Source organism: Aythya fuligula, chromosome 2, assembly GCF_009819795.1.
Source record: "Aythya fuligula isolate bAytFul2 chromosome 2, bAytFul2.pri, whole genome shotgun sequence".
Lineage (NCBI taxonomy): Eukaryota > Metazoa > Chordata > Aves > Anseriformes > Anatidae > Aythya > Aythya fuligula.
In genome coordinates this window covers 70,631,236-70,649,618 of record NC_045560.1, presented here as the reverse complement: position 1 = coordinate 70,649,618, position 18,383 = coordinate 70,631,236, and the positions used below count along the sequence as shown (strand labels likewise).

At 41.6% G+C, this 18,383-nt stretch overlaps 1 long non-coding RNA gene across 2 annotated transcripts; it reads right to left on the bottom strand.

Moving 5' to 3' along the window:
• Positions 1-275: 275 nt before the first annotated feature.
• Positions 276-9,591, bottom strand: LOC116486833. Of its 2 annotated transcripts, none has more exons than XR_004253004.1 (2): positions 9,507-9,591; positions 276-1,691 (listed from the first exon to the last, which is right to left on the bottom strand). It is a non-coding gene; the product is annotated as an uncharacterized LOC116486833 (long non-coding RNA). The 2 variants fall into 2 exon arrangements; XR_004253003.1 differs by lacking the exon at positions 9,507-9,591 and adding an exon at positions 8,825-9,491.
• Positions 9,592-18,383: the final 8,792 nt, after the last annotated feature.

Genomic DNA, 18,383 nt, shown 5'->3' with positions numbered 1-18,383 from the left:
TGCAGGATGATAGGCATTAGTACATACAAGATAGTGCTTGCCTCCTGACTAAAAATAAAAGAACAAGATTGCATACAAACACAAGCCCAGGATCAGACAAGTCAGGAGCCAGAGGTGAAGCCAGTCCTGTAACACTGAAAATGCCATGTCAGGTTTCTGGTAAAAGATAATAGCGATTCCACTGTCTGCTCTTAAACTTACAACTCTGAAAAAAACAACAAACAAACAACAACAACAACAACAACAAATAATAATAAAAAAAAACACGGACCATCTTACCATCTTTTGAGTTTATTACCCCTTGGATACAATGCATTCTTCACCCAAGAATGAATACTTTCCTTTAGTAAAATTATGTTTGCTGACATTTAGAAACTGCTTTATAAAACCCTTGAAAGTCAATGAGAGTTTTATCACCTGACTTATGGAGTTTGTCCTTAAAACATTTAAAAAAAAAAAATCTACTTCCTTTTACTATATGAAACTTAGCAATTATTTTCCTTGGTACCTTTCAAGTATACACAAGAACAACCAACACAAAGAATAGGATCTGGAGCAGGCCCTGAGCCCTCAACTTCTCCTGTTTCATGCAGAAGCAGAAAAGTTTCTTCTGTGATACCATCTCCAGTTTCCTTGAAGTGTTCCACATGAAAGATTCTTTAAATATAGACAGGAAGATGAACAGTCCCTGTTCTCTTCTCTGGACTTAGATACTTTTAATAGAAATACAACCAATTTGTGATACTTGTCGTAATATGTTTTTGATGGTTGACATGTTTTTTTCCTTGTCGTTCTGCAGAGCTTTGTGTAAGAAGTGTATTCCCTTGGGAGGGGCCAGTGTTCCAGGCTTTGAAGTTGTAGAAAATCCTTTATTGCACTTTAAAGCTGCTTCCATATGCAGAAATAATTTTCAGTAGTTCTGTGGTCTTTTACAGGTATTAAGTCTTTGTCTTGCCTGAACCTTAAATTAGTTCATTCAAGTTAATTAGAGTGGCCTCTGTAGGTACAAATGACAGAGACAACAATTACTGTACTCTTTTTCAGATTTTCAAACCTACATTTCAAGTAGTTCCTCTCCAATATATGTATTATATTGAAAGCACGTAACACTACAAAGTGATATATAAAGATGTTACCTTCTGCACTCACTTGGGATGACCCATATAAAACTAACTCATAACTATGCTATTTGTGAGTAATGGAATCATCCCATCTTTATTTTATAAAAATCTTTATACTATGTAGTATTTATGCATGCCTGTGCTGATCTGAGATTGTATCTTTGGGGAGTGCGTTACATGCTATGTTATACTGTTTTTATTATAGGCAATACATATAGCAACGCCTACAGTTAATGTTGCTTGACACTTTCTGGAATAAGACACTTTTATGTTGTTATCTTTGCTAAATTTAAGCCATTTGGATTACAGTTTTTCAAGTTGGATACATGCCTCTTGACAAATTCTTTAAAGGAATATTTCACCTAAAAAGATTCAGCTTGGAGCTTTTTGTTTTCCCCAGAACAATATTCATCATAAGTATGTTCTTCTTTGTATAGCTTTTGTAGCTTCTCCTTATTGGGTTGTGCCAACAATACAGCTTGATAACTGCTTGACTCCTTGAGGAAGTACTCACTGGAGTGTCCTCATATCTCCTTTGTTCACTCGTTTTACTTACTGCTTCATAGTGATCTAAGGGTAAAACACAAAAAGGTAGATACAGGGAATGGTTAATGGCAAGAGTTCCTTCCAGACTACAGATGTGATCAGTTGTGGAATTTCAGTTAGTACAATGTGACATAAATACACAAACATGGTTGACATTTAATTAGTTTCTCAGTCTGATTAGACATGGCTTTGGACTTTATTCTTTTTTTTAAAGAAAAATGAGTATTATGCTGCAACACAAAAGTTATTAATGACAAAATAAAAAATATGGCATGTGCCTGTGTTAATGCTTGACCTTCCAGAAGAAAAGTCATTCCCATTGCATTGTATAAAGACATAGATAGAAATGTATCCATACTTTGCCAATCCACAGTTTCCTTGTGTGAAGACAATGAACACAGCTCAAGATGATATACATGTAGAGGCTTGATGCCAAAACCAAATGTTTACTAGTGTATTACCCTTGTTTATTGACAGCAAAACTTGAAAAATGATACCGGAAGATCCCCAGCTACCAGCTGCTACTAATTAACAGAGCAAATCCAGTAGAACTCAACATATCCTAACACAGGCAAACTTCCGGAACTAGGCCTTTTGTTCCAATGCCACCAATCTAAACAACAAGGCTCCTGACTGCATGCACCAACCTTTGTTAGTGAGGGCTACCTGAAAAGAGGGAAATTTCATGAGTCTGCAAGTTCAGATTTATTAGTTCTCAGCTGCAAAACCTCCATCTGTAAATTGACCTAAGAAGAGAAGTCAAGTTGAATTAAGCTTCCATGTTAAAAGATCATATTGTCATAGTCTATCCCTAGGAAATATAATAAATTTTATATCCAGTGGCAATGCTGAAGAAGTCTCAAGAAACCATAGCAATAGTTTTGATCTCTAGTATCACCATGATTGTTGCAAAAGGTTATTAACTCATCTATGAACCACCAGTCAGATCAGTAAACCCTCTGGACAACTTCAACAACAGATAAGGAACAAAATGAAGGGCATTCAGACAACTTCCTCTTCTACTTCGTCACAATTTTACGACGCTATATGCTGGCAGGGCCATACTTCCCCCAAAAAGGAACTCTTCAGGAACCACCTCCAAGAAACTTCATTAATTCTCCCACTAAAGATTCCTTACCTTGTGCAGCTCTTCCTTTATGGACGACAACATTGTTTTAGTTCAGACTATATTGAATTCACAGTCAAATTTCTAGTCTAATGCCGAATCAAGTCAAACACTTTACTTTCCCCTCCCTATGTTGAATGGTAGTTTGCCTATTTATTTTTATTTTTTGAAAGAATGGTGTTTCGAACTCCAATCCTAACTGATTGGAATAATATTCTTATATATTAATATAATTTTGGTGAGATATACTGGTAGAACTAGGCTACGTTACAGTGGAACAGATAAGTCTACTTCATGATGATTACACAAAGTATAAATTTAATCTGCTGTCTAGAAAGCCTTGCCCTAGGCAGTCAAGGGAAATGAAGTAGTAGGTCATTTCTAGACCTATATTCCCAGTACTGGGTGGAAGGCAAAGAACCAGACCTACATGTAAGAAGCCAACCATGTGGCTGTTTATTTCTTCATCATCTTCTTCAGACAATATTTTGCATTTCTGTAAGCTGGAGGAAAGAAAGGATTACAATCTGTGCCATTCTCTCACAAACTCTAGTTGAAACATCACAACACTACTTGATATGTTGAGATTACCGTGTTAAATTAGTCTTCTGGACACAGAAAAATACTGTGTTAAATCTTGAAACTGAAACTAACAAACCAACAAACCCATAGATCTTTGACCCATTTCAGATCTGCAAAAACTGTTAGATCAGAAAGTTCATAATTTTTATTCCTAATGATGCCTTACTATTGCTCTAGGACAGAGCTTTCCTCTGCATTTTCCAGTTTTCCTTTTTTTCAATTACTTAAGAAAAAGGAAAAAAAAAATGGTCAAGTCAAGCTTTTGACTTTTCCTTTCTGTTAGGAAAAAAACAATGTTTGTTAATCTTTCTAAAATTATCAAAAGGAATACCCTTTTCTTTCTCAATATCTAAACATGCCCTTGCCACAGAGAACAGCTAATATTTTGTCACTTGGACTAAGATTCTTTTCTCTTGTCAACACTGGTTATAGGATTTTGAAAATGCTTGGTATGTCATGCTGAGAAAAAATCTTGAAGATTTTTAAGTTTTGGAAAAATCAACTTGTAAATGTCATACTCATAACCTGGGGAAAAAAAAAAAAAAAAAAAAGAAAAGAAAAAAAAAGTTCTTTATGAACATATATCAATGTATCCTGCATGAGCTATATTGGAATATCTACCTCTTAAAGATCTGTAGGGTTCTTTGTATTCACTATGAAAGCACGTAATTTCAGCTGCCTATACTCTCCACATATCAGTGACTTTAAAACTGTATTTAGACATGAGAAGGAAAATTAGAGATTCTAGATGAAAGGAAAGAAAGACTAGCTTTCAGAAACAGAACCCACTTTTACATCAGTTCTCAACCTACTTCTTTCTTAGTTTATGGCATCTCCTTTCAAACATTTAAGAGGACTTTCCCTAATTTAATTTTCAGGTAATGCAGTCTTCATAATGATCATTACTTTGACTATGAGAATAAGCAAACTGTTATGGCTGATCAGCCACTTAAAGAGTTCTGTAAAGATAAAATCATCCTTCAGCTTCATTCCATGCTTCCATCCCAACACAACCATTAAGGTAGGATTTTGTTTCCTGAATTGTTTTGTAAACCGGTTCTCATCCTTGCCAAGGCAAGGGAAGCTACATTACAGTGGTAAGATTGCGCCAGTTTGAATAGGACCAAGGCATTCAACAAAGTAGCTAAAACTCCGATGTGGATGTCAACATCTAGGCTCTGCTGGTGACCAATGGGGTGAGCTGCAAGGGAGAACAATGTGATTGCACAGGATGTTTTTTCTTTTCTGTTTCCAGTTTGGGGCTTTACAGATAAACTTTTTTAAAGTTAGGTAATACCTGTACACATTCGCTGTCTGTGTGCATGCTCACTATCCAGTCAGCTTCTCACATCACCATTTCTATGGAGCTTTTGCCTCATTCATGGCACCTTCTACGAATAAATCAGGGATGTGTGGCAGACAGATTTGCCAGGGATGTAAACAAAGTAATCAGATTTCCATTACTATTGACTGCATGGCTCCCATAGTCAGGGCTAGGTCTGTCCCTGTGCAGTGATGGAAGCTGTTGTATTTCAGATTCCAGTGTCATGTGCTGCAAAACTAGAAAGGCTGGTAGTGAAAGAGGTAGGAGAAGGCAGGAAGAGAAACACAGGTCCTATAGATAAAAGATGCATTTTGTCCCTTGAGATTATAATTTAGTCCTACTTCTGTCACGGAGCTTTAATTTGATACTAAGCAAGTCATTTTTAAAGCATAATGGCCAAGGATGTCTTCTCTATATATCTTCAATATATAGAGAATATATAGAGAATTCAATATATAGAGATTCAATTCAAGATGTTGGGCAGACAGATGGAGTTGCAGAAGTATTTACACCTGCAACTCGTATAAATAAAAATGCTACTTTTAACGTATTTTAACGTACTACATATAGAGGAGGTGAAATGGCCTCAAGTTGCACCAGAGGAGGGTTAGCTTGGATATTAGGAGGTTTCATTACTGAAGGGGTTGTGAGGCATTGGAACAGGTTGCCCAGGGAAGTGGTTGAGTCACCACCCCTGGAGGTCTTCAAGAAACATGCAGATGAAGAACTTAGTAGCATGGTTTAGTGGTGGACTTGTCAGTACTAGGTTAAATGTTGGACTAGATGATCTCAGAGGTCTTTGCCTACCTGAATGATTCTATGATTCTGTGGCTCTATGATATTATCGTAGGTACTTAAATCTAGGCCTTTTTAATGGAGCAGCAGATATCTCTGACAATTTTGACTTTAATTTCTTGTCTCAGTTCTACATGGGTAGATGATGGATTACAATACAAGTTCAATTCATGGGTAGATTGTGAAGAAAAATTATTGTTTGTTAACAAAAATTATTGAAGTCCACAAGAAAACAGTGGAGCATCTGCTAACATTTTTGAAAGCAAGAATCTGGTGAAATAAACTATGCCCTTTTGTATAAAGAACTAGATATGATGATAACAAAATGTACAAAAATTACCAGTAATCTATTACTGTAAGTAATGATTACCACTGTTTTCTTCAGTTATTTACATATGATTATGTTACTGTCCTAATCTAATCCAAGAGTCAATGTTTTTCAGATCAATGCAAATCATGTTTTAGTAGTTGAGAGAATAAGGAGACTCCATCTTCTAGACTTTCACTTCAAGAGTCTTGTTTAACAGCCATTCCTTTAGGTGATTCCATTTTTCACAACATGTCACGGAACAAAAAAAACATCTTTCTGACTGAAACCACCTCTGTTTAAGCCACCCCTACAACAAAATGGGAAACATAATCCCCAGCTTTGTGTTGAAATTATAGATACAGATTTCAATAAAAGTGGTTTGTTGTTGTTATTTTACCTATCATTTGTAATTGTTTATTTTAACTTAAATATCCCAAGACACTTAGAAGACAAGAGAATGAGACAGAGATGGGGAAAGGAAGAGGGATAGAAATTTCATGAGACTATCAGAGTACAAGGATGAACCATATCCTAGGAGTTAAGATGAGGGCAAATAGGAATAGGATCAAAATATAAAGTGAAAATATTAGGGGCAAATGGATATTATATACTACATACCTAATCTTTCAACGTTGTTTGGCTAACATGGAGTTTTAAATCATCCAGTTGTCTTAGATGAAAAAGACAAGATCATACAAATGTGAGTAGGATTCATCTTACCTTTCTTAGGCAGTTGAAGGATAGGTATCATACTTCCAATCAGCAAAAATTCAGCCAACATAGTCAATCAAATTTAAAGTGCAATTCATCTGGCCAGACATAGGCAGCTATCTAAGATGAGACGAAGCATGCCCTGAATTCCATTGACTATGCTGACTAGCTTTTCAGTGACTGTGAAAAAGTAGCATGGGATGAGAGAGATGTGGACATACTGGAAAATGTCCAATGGAGGGCCACCAGAAAGATCAAGGGACTGGAGCACCTCTCCTGTAAGGAGAGGCTGAGACAGTTGGGACTGTTCAGTGTGGAGAACAGGAGGCTCAAGGAGGATCTTATCAGTGTGTATAAATACCTGAAAGGAGGATGCAATGAGATGGAGCCAGGCTCTTTTCAGTGGTGCCCAGTACCAGGACAAGAGGCACAAACCAGAACACAAGAAATTCCATATGAACATCAGGAAGCACTTCTGTACCGTGTGGGTGATGGAACAGGTTTTCCAGAGTGGTCGTGGAGTCTCCCTCTTTAGAGATCTTCAAAAGCCATCTCGATGTGGTCCTGGGCAACCTGCTCTAAGGTGGCCCTGTTTGAGCAGGAGGTTGGACCAGATGGCCTCTACAGATCCCTTCCAACCCTAAACATTCTGTAATACTGTGATTCCATGATATAATTTGATCAGAAGTTAATATCTATAGCGTAGACCATCACATTTGACCTTATCAGTCACATCTTTTGAAATCCTTCAGGTAATCACTGACTACATCTCAACTACTAAATGCTTTATTTCCAAGTTCTACTCCCAAATATATATTAAAAACAAAAACAACAACAACAACAAACTTAAAATGACCGATCAAAAAAGTTACTGATACTCACCTTAATGTCAAGAGTTATGATCTTGTGGATAAATGTCTGCATATCACATATGGCTGAGATGCCTTGGTCAGAGCAGATTCTGGCAGTGTAGACTCATTGCCATCTAATACAGACCTCTATGATATTTTCACTAATGCCAACTTTTAGGCAGCTATGGTCTAACACCATAACTATCTCAAATTCAGCCATTCCACCATCAATGAAGATCTTTATAGACATTTCAGTGGCACATGGTGATATTGAAATGGAGTTGACCTTTTTAAATTAATGTGATTCCATGATCTGCACCTTGTCCATAAATTTAAACATTCTTCACTCTGCTAAATGAAAGAACGATTGTCCCGACATTTGCCAAGACTGCCACTACAGGCAGTTGTCTTCTTCAAACTGGAAGCACTGTATGCTAAAACTTGTGCATTTTTCACATTGTCTGATTCTTTCCAAGACTGGGTTAACCAAGGCTGTTTCACTCACCTCTAAGAAGACACCCTGCTACTCTCAGATTTCAAACAGGCCTGGCTTTTCACTTTTCCTAGACTGCTCAGTAACTGTATTCCATACAACCTCTTTACTAGACACATTGGTATGCCACATTAATAAAGCCATTTACGAAGTTGCTGTAAAGTTTCATTTTAACAACAAAGATTGTTCAATAGAAAAGGCAGATAAAAAAGATACATCCTGCCTCAGTGAGGAAAGTGTGAAACACTTTAAAAAAATTAGAAGGAAATGCTGATCTAGACAACACACACAACATTTAGACAACTCAATTTTTTCTAGAAAGAGCAAGAAGAGATCAAGCTATCGTGAAACTTAATGTAAGAAAACCCAAATGCAAAACCTTGATACCAGTCACAAAACTTGGTACCTCTCAGATGCTTGAACCACAGCAGTATCACGTGGTATTTTTGAACAGTATGGCTGATTCACCTGAGAAGTCTTACAAAGCAACAAGGACAAAAGGTTAGAATAGGCAGCAAAGAAGAATTAATGGCACTGCAAGCAATGAATACGTGTAAAAGAAGAACGTCCTTCAATGAAGATGAAATGTGGAGGGTGGTTGAAACATTTAAAATTAGTAATAACTCTGAGCCTTTTGTTGTTTCCATGAAGTACTAAAAATAGAGCAGTACTGATGAACTGTATTTCTTTTTAGTCATCCAGAAGAACAAAACGCCTAGGATCTGTTTGACTACAACGTTAAAACAGAAAAGAGGGGGCAAGAAAAGAAGAACTTCCTGTGTTCTATGCTTATGCCTTGCAAGCAAAGCAGCATCTTCAGCAACCATTGCTGCCAACCCTTTGCCAAAACATGACTACAGAATACTTTAAAAGGTTGTCCTTCAAAAGATGGCTACAACGATGGTATGCTGTGTACAGCTCAAAAAGGATTCAGACCACAGCCCAGAAACTGAGTGAATGCTCACCTCAGGGTCAAGAGGAAGGCAGTCACAGAGATCCTAGACCTCAACCATGTCCATTTCTTACACAGGCCCAGACTTGGGTCAACGATCCTGTCACTGAACAATTTACAATACCTAGGTTAAGCCCAGCTCTTGAAGACCTCAAGAAATGGTTTAAAGACAAATCAGTTCTAAACTCTTCATAGGCTAGTTAGGAAATTACACAAGTATTGAAGGTGGCAGACATTTTGTCTATGGAAATGGTGTCCATCTGGCTGTCCAGTGCCAGATTTTCAGTCATCTAGAGGAAGAACGTTGGCCTGGAGGAAGTGATCTTTTGGTCACGAAGAACGGATGGATGGGTAAACCGCATCTCCAAAAGGAATTTCCAGTCCTTTCTGTATAAATCATCCAAATCCCGTAAGTAGATCGGCATTTTCTGAATGGATGCCTCCTGGACAGTGGTCCCAAACTCGTTTATCAAAGTAGAACATTGAGGGGTGTCTTCGTTTTTGAGAAATGCTTTTGCAAGTCTTTGGCCAAAAAAAAATAATAAAAAAAAAAAAAAAATAGAAGCAAGAGGTAACTTGATCAAAAATTTGTTGAGTCAGTGTGTGGGTTGACTACACGCGTGTGATGAACTCCGCTTTAACTTGCGCTGCTCTGCGGCAGGGTGCAGCTTTCTGGTGTAGGATGAGACACTCACCTGGACGGGTGGCTCGGCGTGACCCGGTGTGGCACGGGCACGGGCACGGGCACGGGCACGGGCACGGAGGAGGAGGAAGAGGAGGAGGAGGAAGCAGGGCGGCGGGGTGCCGCGTGCGTGTGCGTGTGCGTGTGCCCCCCACCAGCCCGCGCCCGTCCCGCGGGCGGCCCCGAGCCCCGGCTGGGCAGACAATGGGAGATCAAAGCGGGGGGAGGCGGAGGAGGAGGAGGAGGAGGAGGAGGAGGAGGAGGAGGAGGATGGTGCCGGGCGGGCGGCGAGGCGGAGCGGCGGCGGTGCGGCGCTCTCTCTGCGCTCGATTAGTGTTCCTGGGGAGGGAGCGAGCGGGCCGGGCCGGGGAACGGAGGGCTTGAGGGGGGGGGGGGGAAGGAGGAGGCGGGAGCGCGCGCGCGCGCGCCCGGGGCGCCGCCGCGTGCGCGCGCGCGTGAGCGAGCGCGCGCCCGCGGGAGGTGGCGGAGCGAGGGAGGGGAGGAGAGGGGAGGAGAGGGGAGGGGAGGGGGGGTGTGGGGGGGGAGTAGAGCGCGAGGGCGCGCTCGCGATCGGGGCGCGAGCCGCGTTGCGCAGCTGCGGTGCGCGCAGCCCCGCCGCCAGCAGCAGCGGCAGCGGCAGCGGCAGCTCAGCGGCATTCAGCGAGCGGGGCTGCGGGGTGCGCTGGAGAGAGACGCGCGGGGCGGAGGAGGAGGAGGAGGAGGAGGAGGAGGAGGAGGGGGAGGAGGAAGAAGAAGAAGAAGAAGAAAAAGAAGAAGAAGAAGGAGAAGAGAGGAGCAGCAGCAGCAGGAGGAGGAGGAGGAGGAGGAGGAGGGAGACGGAGGAGACGGGGGGGGAGGAGGAGGCCACACGGCCACCAACTGAAACAAAGTCTCCGCGAGCCCGCACCCAACTCCACCTTGTGAGGCTCCCCAGCATGGCTTCCGAGGAACTCTACGAGGTAACAGCCCCCCCGCCGCCGGCCCCGGCCCCGCCGGCCACCCCGCCGCACCCCGCCCCGCCCGCGGCTCGCCTCGCCCCGTGTCACCCCCGCCGGCAGGGCCCCGGCCCGGCTGCCCCCGGCGGGAGGACGGAAGGAGGGCAGGAGCCCGAGCGCTGCCGCCCGTGGCCTGCGCGGCCCCCCCCGGTGCCCTCCGGTCCCCTCCGGACCCCGCCGGTGCCCCCCCGCTCCCCCCGGTGCCCGGCAGCAGCGCTGACAGCCGCCGCCGCTCGGCCCCGGGGCGAGCGCGCCAGAGCGGCGTGCAAAGAGGCGTGCAAAGAGGCGTGCAAAAAGCCGAGTTAGCGCCCGGGTCCGGAACCGGGCTGCGTGTGTGCGTGTGCGTGTGTGTGTAAAGGGAGAGGGAAAAGCGGGGGGGGGGGGGGGGTGTTGGTGCGCTGCTCGCTGCCGGCGCCGTCCCCGCAGCGAAGTGCTGTGCCACCATCCTGCGCGCCGCGATGCGAAACGCCAGGAGCGCGACCTGCCCCGCGCCACAGCGCCGGGCACGGCTGCCCGAGGAGCCGGGGGGGCTCCCGAGCTGGGGCTCCCGCACGCCGGGCGGCCGCGGGGCAGGCTGGCAGCAGGGGAAGGGGCTTCGGGGTGGCGGCGGGGGGTGCGGTGACAGCCCAACTTCGAATTTCCTGTCCTGTGTGTGGCAATTCTCACATCCTTGCCCTTAATTGAAAGGCATCATGGTCCTCTTGGATTTAACTTCCTTGTTTTTATTTTGACGAGAAGTCATCCCTGGGAGTGCAAAGCGGCGGCCGTTTCAGAGCCTGTCTTGTCTTTTGGGTAAATGGGGTAGTCACCCCAAGCCACAAAGGTGTTTATCGCATGGTTAGCAGGCAGCCAGTCCGCGATTTATATATATATAAAAAAAAAATATTTATATCTAGAGGCTGGAATGCTAAGGTCAAAGGAGACAGGCGGCCTTCAGGACACTTGGCAGAAGGAGACGCCTTGCTGTGCGCGCTGCTGGTGCGCAGGTGTCTCCTCAGAGTGGCATTACACCCGTGGGCGAACAGACCTGTGTAAGCCAGGGAAGGGTACCCCGTGTGGGCTTATGTCTGAAGCAAGTTGAAGGCTGAGCAGAGGTGCTGAACTGATGGATGAGAGGACCGAAGGCCTGTGTTCCCAAGGCAGATAAATCACGGTTAATTGCTTTGGCAAGTTTCCCCCATCCTCATAGTGTGGCTTAAGCCAGTCTTGAAGGGATGATCCCTGGAAGTGGCTGAGAAACGTAGGGACTGCTCTGTTTAGGAAAGAATTGCCCAAAACTTGCTTTGACTTCAGGAAAAGTTCTGTCGGGTTTGAAGAGTTGGGCCCGTAGACCGTGCTGTGGCCAGTGCTTGCGTGTTGCGTGTTTCTGGATTTGTTCAATGACCAACAATGGGACGTCATTTTCGATAGGCATGAGAATGACAAGAAAAGTTCTGCTTGCTGGATGTTGGGCTGAAGTTAAACAGTGAGCAGCCTTTATTAATCTGTTTGTTCGTCTTACGCTGTGTTCCCAATGTTGACTTGTATGAAAGGCTCAGTAGGCTGTTGACCATGGTCATCCTCACTAGGAAGGCTACACATCGTATTCGTTGGGCAAAAGTGCGTCTCTCAAAATGCTTGCAATCATAGACTGCTTTTTTTTTTTTTTTTTTTACTTTTAAAACCAGTCACTTTCGTTCATTGTGTAAGTGCAAAGTTTACTTGAAGTGCCAAAATTGTTAATGCTTTTGGACTCAGATGTGGTCAAACTGTTGCATGTGTTTGTTTTTTTCTAAGTTGCTGTTATTGTTTGACAAGTTTTGTCTTTTGATGCAATTTACAGAGCCGTGCCTGAAAAATCAGAAATCATAAATAATTTAAATGTAGTGAATACTAATTTGGGAGGTATATAACTTCAAGTTGAACTGAAACGTTGAATATTGGATAATTTAAATTCTCCGTGAACTACCACGTTATTGACCATTTTGTGGATATTTCATTGTAACTAACGCAATACAGTATTTTTTCAGTCTGGTGATTGAAGTCCAGTGCAATTTGCTATATATCCATTTTTCCTTCTGAATCTTCGTCTTGTGTCTTGAATGAAAAAAGTGTAAAATCTATTTGAGATTGTTAGGCTGAGTATGAATGCTAACTGCTCCTGCTGATAGGTGCCATGGTTCTTCCAAAATACAAATGAGAAATCCGCTTATAAGCAATACAAATGAAGGTAAGTTCCTTTTTTAACAAAAAATTCTTTGTGGATTTGGTTGTGTATGGGATGATTTTTACTCTAGATATAAACTTGGGAGAGAGGGAGCCCAACTATAGGCCGATGATTGGGAATTCAAAGATAGAAACCTTGAAATATGCTAACAGGCTGAAAGAGTGACTTTGTTGGGCTGGCTGTATCCTTCATGTCATTTGCTTTCTCAGAGTTGTTTTAATGATGACCAGCGCTTTTTTTTTTTTTTTTTTTTTTTTTTTTTTTTTTTTTTTTGAGGGGGGAGTTGATTTGAAGAAAATGTGAAGCATTTATAGAAAAGCATTGAAGAGGCTGTCTTTTCTAGATGGAAAATGAAAGACAGTAATCTTGCCAACCTCAATGGGTGAGGCAAAGAGCATAGTTTTTCTGTTTGTTAGTTTGAGTCTTCAAGTGACAACATGTCAGTGAGGTGGACAGACTTGGAAAAATTGGTCAACAAGGCAGGTAAAGGAAAATATAAGTAAAAGTGCCATCTTTTTTTTTTTTTTTTCTTCCCAAATTTGTTTCAATAGGCGCGTTTTACACCATCTTTCTTCATCCATGTCTGCTGCCTTCTGCATTGCTGTAGCTTTTGAGAAGTTCTGTGTTCCAGCAAGTACTAGGGCTACTTTCTTTTATGTTGTGACAAGTTTGCTTTACTTTATGGGCTTGTTCCCCGCCCACTGCAAGACTGTTGCTTGTTCTCGTCGTCTCCAGTGGAGTAGTTGTAAGCGTGGTGCCATACTGCCACGTAGATGGTTCGTTTGGAAAGCAGCTGTGGTTGCTGCCTCCGCAGTCACATCACTTGACCTCCTCTGGCAGACCCTTGCTGTCATGTCTGGGATTAAAGTCAGCCTAAATCGAGATTGCTGTGACAAATTCATTTGATGAAATGTAGAAATGATCCTATAAAGGTACTTCCCTGGACAACTGCATAATCTGACAGGTCAAAAGTACCAAAAGCAGTACTAAAGCTGTGCTCAGTTTGGCAGGGTCTCTATCTTCTAAATTTCAGTAACTGCTGTACTAACTGCAGTGGAAATGTAGTGAAATTCTCTGCCTGTTGGAGATTTTATCTAATCAAACGACCAAGTGTTTCCATCTTTCCTCTAGGTATAACTGTTACAGTTGATGGTTTACGTGACCCACTGGATCAATACATTTGAGTAACTGTAGTTAGACCCGGGCTGTGATTGCTACTCAGATTAAAACATTCCTACTGGGGTTTACCAGGAAGTAAGCAGAGCGATTTGTCTGAACCTCGCCAAGTGCAAGTGTGCGTTGGTGTCTTTTCTTCACTGTGTATTTCACCTTGGCATTGCTCATAAACCTAGTATTTTAAAGTGACTTAACCAGTTTCCATTAAAATATTAAAAGCTGACATATTTAAAGTCCTGTAGTCCAAAATTATATGTTTATTTATGTTTTATAGATTAGAAAATGTCTTTTTTTAAATCCTTCATGTGTCTTGCAAAATACATGCACTTTTTTTTTTTTTTTATCCTAAAGTCTGTTGTTTTCAAGGTGATATTTCACTTCAGATGATGATTTGTTATTTTTGTTTTTATTTTTAGAACTAAAGCCTTTGACATTAAATTTTACAGATATAGTGAAACTACAAACTGAAACCAATTTCAGAAGCACCTGACTGAAGTTCTGTGGTCTTGTATTAGTCTATATGTCAAGTTTGATCACCTAATATGTAAGCCCCAAAGACATGTATTCTATGAATATTTAAACTTCGTGTATCCAACAGTGGTCTCAAGTTCAAAAAAATAAAAATAAAAATGCTTCTGATGCCATGGGCTCTTCTTCAACTACTGTGCTAATTTCTGAAATGGTAGAACATAGAAAACTGGAGGAGAAATGCTGTCACTTAGTTGAAAACTGGATCCTGCATGGGAATCATCAACTTAAAAGTAAAGTTTGTATCACAGTCCTAGTTATATTGTAGCAATCACATCTTTATCATGTTTTGTGAACTTTTACCAGGAAGTTTAAACATCTCTTTCACTCAAATTAGCTGAAAGGTGAAATCCACTATCTGCTGTATGCAACTTGGAATGCATTGTAGTTTTTGGTAGCTATTTGATGAAAAACTGATAGCAACATAAAACCGATAATACCCGTTTGGGCAGTAGCAATTTTTTCCCCACTGAAACGGGTTGTTTTTATTCAATCTGTCTCATAGAAATTTTAAAGTATCTTGGGATATCTCTTTTGTTTCTTTTTTTTTTTTTTATGTGACAATTCCTAAGATGTTGCCCAAATATCAATGACATTTCTTCATGAAAGGGGGTCTTACAGTCATTGTGTTGTAATGGCTGGATCTTTCTGGTTTTAGTTTGACAACAAATTGAACGAATATTACTGCTTATTTCAGAAGAGGTGAAAGACTAAGAGAGACTTGCTTGGCTAGGCCAAGTGCAAGGTCCTGCACCTGGGTCAGGGCGATCCCAAACATGAGTACAGACTGGGGGATGAACGGATTGAGAGCAGCCCTGAGGACTTGTGGATATTGGTGTAAGAAAAATTGGACATGAGGCGGCAACATGCGCTTGCAGCCCAGAAGGCTAACCATATTCTGGGCTGCACCAAAAACTGCAAGGGAGGTGATTGTGGCCCTCCACCACGCTGCTCTTATGAGACCCCACCTGGAGCCCTGCACTCAGCTCTGGGGCTGCCAGCACAAGGACATGGACCTGTTGGAACAGGTCCAGAGAAGGGTCATGAGGATGATCAAGGGGCTGGAGCACCTCTCCTGTGGAGACAGGCTGAGGGAGATGGGGTTGTTCAGCCTGCAGAAGAGGAGACTCTGGGGAGACCTTACAGTGGCCTTCCTGTACCTGCGTGGGGCCTACAGGAAAGCTGGGGATGGACTCTGTGTCAGGGAGGGCAGTGAAAGGACAAGGGGAAATGGCTTTAAAGTAAAACAGGAGATTTACACTAGACATTAGGAAGAAATTCTTCACTGTGAGGGTGGTGAGGCACTGGCACAGGTTGCCCAGAGAAGCTGTTGATGCCCCATCCCTGGAGGTGTTCAAGGCCAGGCCAGATGGGGCCTTGGGCAGCCTGGTGTGGTGGGAAGTGTCCCTGCCCACGGCGGGGAGGTTGGAACTGGATAGGCTTTAAAGTCCCTTCCAACCCAAGCTTCTCTATGATTCTTCAAGAAGAGTCGAAGCTGTACATCTAACTTAAAATAGATTTTAGGATTAGCTGTTGGTCCCCCTTTGGTGACTTTCCCTTTTTAAAAATGGAGAGCTAATGGAAGAGCACCTTAGGAATGGCACCACCACATTTAGTGCAAGAAACGTGATGCTTTTCCACATCCCTTGCCACATTGTCTTTCACCAGTTTGAGATATTTCTTATCTTCTGTCCCAGAGCTCTAGACAGAACCCAGGAGGCCTCGGTGCCCCCTCTTCTGCTGCTGCCTAGAAACTGCCTCAGCCCCCACTCTTTCAGCGTGTCCTGCTCTCTGCTGTGATCTGGCCTAGCAAGAATCTAGTAACTGCTCCTGAAGTCCAAACAGCCAAAGGAGTTTAATTCTGATTGTGTCCTCTGTAGGATTGCAAGTGAATCACAGAAAAGGAGATGGTTAACAGTTTTTTAATGTATAAAACTGCTTTGTACGAGCATGTATATGTAATGTGCATGTATATTATGAAAACAGATAGAGATATATTTTTTTGCTTTGACTTACCCATGTCTGTCAGGGAGGGAGAGGGAGGAGAGGAAGAGAGCAGGGGGAGAGATGCTTCCTCCACAAAGGATACGAGGTTCTGATAATTCTTACCTTCACAGTCTCTCCCTTGCAACAGACTGCAATTTTATTTCTTGAGGTTTTTGGGTCAATCAAAGATGTTGGCTAATGCATTGCCACTCACACGTAGAGTTACAGAGTAATTACTTCCACCTTACAAGTCTGTACTATCAGAGAAGCTTGCTCCCACTATTCCTACTTTCAGTACCTCTTGAATGAGGATAAATTGTTGGACACACTGAACTTAACAATACATGCCACAGCCTCTTGTTCTTCGGGAAGCTTGATACAGCTGGAACAGCATCGGTGATGCAGTATCCCCCTTTGACTTCTCACTAGGTGCAGCTTCATTTATTCCTGACCACTGTGGCATGACTGACCTGTGCCAAAGCCATGGAAGAAACAAGTTACGAACTGTTATGGTTTCATCTCTCTCTCATAAATTCTCTGTGCTTGCAAAGATTGTACTTCATACAAAGCATTGACAACCAGAATGACTTTTTAAATATGTCATAGCTGGATGTGCAGATGTGTTAGATAGAACTGATATGCAGGCCAGTAATGCCACTCATAATGTACTATAACAAACTCCAAATCTGGTGTCACTGGGTAATGTATTATTTTTGGATATCTGCTGAAAGAGTGAGCTCTACAGACTGTATTTGTAAGGTGAAAGGGAATATGTAAGTCCTGTTAACTTCTTCTGTGCCTTTGAGGTTTTGGATGGATGTTGCGATGAGGTATGTGATGACCTTAATTTGTCAATAAATACAGGATTGTTGGGTTTTTGTTCATCTTTGAGTTGGACATTTGTAATTTTCATATTAAGTGTACAGTGTGCTTTCTCTGACAACATATTGTTAGTCTAGAAAATATCTTAAGAATGAGAGCTCTGTATTTTTCATTATCAAATATATTATCCAAAGTCATAACATCTCCCCAAGCAGAGCTTTTATTTTTCCAATTTTTGATGGGCTTTCAATATTTACAAACAAGAATATTATGCTCTTTGAAATATTTTCTTTGAACTTCCCTCCATACTACTTAGAGGAAAAGAAAATTAACATTTTACCGGTTCCGTACAGTATAAAGGCAAGAATATTTACTGTTTTAATAAACATCCTCAGAAGATTTCCGTGTGTCCCTTAACAGTGACCTGCTGTAGATCTTTTGCAAGGAATCTACAAACAGGTATGAATACATAGATGGATGTTAGAAAAAAATTTAACCATAGATTTTCATTTTTGTAATGATTTTAAAGCCACTTTGCTAGCATTAAAATGTGAAGTAAAGTAACTATTAGATAAATAGTTGAAAGATACTTAGTAATTTTACTGAATAGTGAAACAAAGTAATTACCATAACTGGGTTTTGGATTTTGTGATAGATTTTGTGATTCTTCAGTGAGGTTGCACAGTTTATAATCGCACTGCATAAAATAAATTAGTACAACTCTGATCAAATCTTGCTTCTAGGCCATTTTATTTTATTTTATTTTATTTTATTTTATTTTATTTTATTTTATTTTATTTTATTTTATTTTATTTTATTTTATTTTATTTTATTCTGTGGAGAAAGATAAAGTAAATGTTTTAAGTGGCCTAAGCACATTTATAGTTGTGCTTCTCCAACTCTTCTGCCCCCACAGTTTCTGAAAGTTTCACAGCTTTTCTGTAAATTAAGACTTATGTTCAGTCTTTGCTGATTGTCATAATAGCATCTGAAAAATCAAACCCTGTTTTTCAGAGTACGTTGGATAGATACAGAAGGAAGGAAAAATCTTTCTTCCTTTCCGACTGGGATTTTCATTTTGCAAGTGCTAATGCATACCTCTGTAAGAATTTCTATTTGCTGTAAAGCACTAGTTTACAGAAATTTGTTTGTTTCAAGGAATAATAAAAAAATGGTT